This window comes from Elephantulus edwardii, unplaced genomic scaffold, assembly GCF_000299155.1.
Source record: "Elephantulus edwardii isolate Elephantulus edwardi_28Jun2011 unplaced genomic scaffold, EleEdw1.0 scaffold02850, whole genome shotgun sequence".
NCBI lineage: Eukaryota > Metazoa > Chordata > Mammalia > Macroscelidea > Macroscelididae > Elephantulus > Elephantulus edwardii.
This window is the reverse complement of record NW_006402600.1, coordinates 1-2,448: the sequence shown is the minus strand read 5'-3', so window position 1 is coordinate 2,448 and position 2,448 is coordinate 1. Positions and strand designations below refer to the sequence as shown.

The 2,448-nt window shown below is 43.9% G+C and overlaps 1 pseudogene; it reads right to left on the bottom strand.

The window, feature by feature from the left end:
* Positions 1-935: 935 nt before the first annotated feature.
* LOC102851282 lies at positions 936-1,940 on the bottom strand (annotated as a pseudogene).
* Positions 1,941-2,448: the final 508 nt, after the last annotated feature.

The window sequence follows — 2,448 nt, the reverse complement described above, 5'->3', positions numbered from 1 at the left end:
AAGAAAATTGATGCCTGTGAGCTGTAGTGCTGGAGAAGGGTATTGAATATATATATCATGGGCTGCTAGGAGAACAAACAAGTTCTCCTAGAGAGGGTGAAACCAGGCTGCTCCTTGGAAGCAAGGATTCTGAAGGTTCATCTGACATACTTTGAACATGTTGCAAGGAGGGACCAGTCCTTGGAGAGGGATGTCATAATTTGGAGGGTGGAGGGACAGCACAGGAAAGGTAGACCCTCAATAAGATGGATTGATTCAGTGGCTGGGGTAATGAAGGTAGGTGTGTCAGGACGATAAGGGTGACACAGGATAGAGCAGGGTATAGGGCTTTGTACTTAGCGTCTCTATGAGTCATAAGTGACTTGACAATACAGAACAACAACATTTATTAATATCACATGCAAGTAAAATCTTGCTGAGGAGAATTTTTTTGTTTTAGAGCCAATTTATTTAAACAACTAAAAACAATTTGATGATGTTCCGAAGCAGTGTACAATGAAAAAGAAATTAAGCCAACTACTTTTCATGTATCCCCTCTTCTTGATAACTAGAACTAAAGTCTTTCTGCTTTATGAGAAAAGTTGGGGGGAAAGGCCATTATGATTTTTTCCCTCCATAATAACATAAACAGCTACAAGAAATCTAATTGCAGTAAGAGGCATTGGATGTTGGCTTGGACATTCATTCTTAAGGGCAGTAAGTAGGCTGTCATATGACAAATGCACAACTCCACCTGCCTTCTTCTGATGCTCTTGAGTTTTCACTTACAAGTAATACCAAGTTAGTTCCAGCATTGGAGCTAATTCATATTCTCCTTTATTTACTGCACACATTTGCCTTAAGCAGAGAGTACCCCTGCTAGGCTGATGCTTTTCTCCATGCTTATTTGATCTGCAGGTTGTATACTCTCTGTGGCATTTGCCCAATGCTCAGCCTTAGACTCCAGGAGTGTAATTATAGACGGAATTGGAATTCTCTGAAGGAATTTCCTCTCATTCTTCTCCTGTTTCTGGAAAACATTTTGCCAGCTCACCGCTATCTTCTTCAGGAAGCACACATTTCCAGAGGCCAGATATTTTTCCTACAATAGTTTGCCATAGTCTCAGTGTTCCATCTTCACAACCACAGGCATGGAGTTCTCCATCAGGATTAAATCTCGCACAGTGACTTGGACCAAAATGTTTTTTGTAGGATTCTAGTTCTCCACTATTGTAATCATACACAAAAGTTTAAAATCTTCACCAGCAACAAGAAATTCTTTTTCAGGAAGAAGAGATGTAGAATTTCATGGTTGTAGAAGCTTCAAAAGACTTAATTAGCTCCAAACTTACTGCACTATAATATGCAAATAGATCATCCATAGGTTATCACCTAAATTTCCTCTCCAGGAATATATTCCATAATGCTAAGAGACACATTAAAATGTCGAGATTTCACTTCCGTCATAGTAGCCTGATCCGAAAGGCAGGCAGTTTTATCATCAACTCAAAGAATCTGTTTACCCTCACTGCACCACAGAGCCTTTTTAATACCAGAAGTGTGACCACTGATTTCCCTAGATTCAGCTTCAGGTTAGTTCGAGCTGTAGATGCATAATGGTCTCTCTTGGCCTCCAGGTAACAAATAATTATATCCTGAGTGAAATCCACAGTCTTGCCAATTTGTGTATGATGTAGGGCCATCGATTCACCTCCTGAAACAGCATCCCACATTTGGGCTGTGAAATCTGCAGCTGCAGTAGCTGCTTTGGCGGCATCCTTCAGTGTTGCACCCCAAAACAGCACCCTTATGACCCAAAGAATATTCCAATCCACTCTCCAGTATCTCCCTGGCATAGCATAGGTTTTCTATATTTGCAAGCGCTGATTGAGAAATAGTCGTAATACGTGATGGTAACAAAGGCCAGATCTGCCATGGGCCACGCATGGCCAGAGCGAGGCCTGCCTCAGTGCTATGGTCGTGGCTGGTGAGCTGGGGGTCACAGGCTTTTCTCTCCTCAGTCACTTGGCCCAGGCACTGGGACTGGGCCAGGAAACAGAAAAAGTTGCCAAGCCAGTGGTACTGAGGTCAAGAAGGGGCTACAGAGGAGTCAAGGAGTTCTACAGGGGCAAGACCTGCAGCCTCCAAGGGAGAGACAGGGAGGGAAGAAAGAGAAAAGGGGGCGGGGGAAGACCTGGAATATCAGTGCTGCCACAACCTGCTCTGTCCACACTGGTTTGCTGAAGATCATTTAAGAACAACTGAAGCAGTACATCCATGGAGAGCTGCCAGAAATTCAGGCTGGATTTAGAAGAGGTTGTTGTTCTTGTGTGCCATCGAGTCGTTTGCGACTCATAGCGACCCTGTGCACAACAGCCCTAAACCCTGCTCTGTCCTGCGCCAACTGCACTGCCTCCGACACACCCATCCCGATTACCCCAGTCACCGAATCAATCCATCTCATAGAGG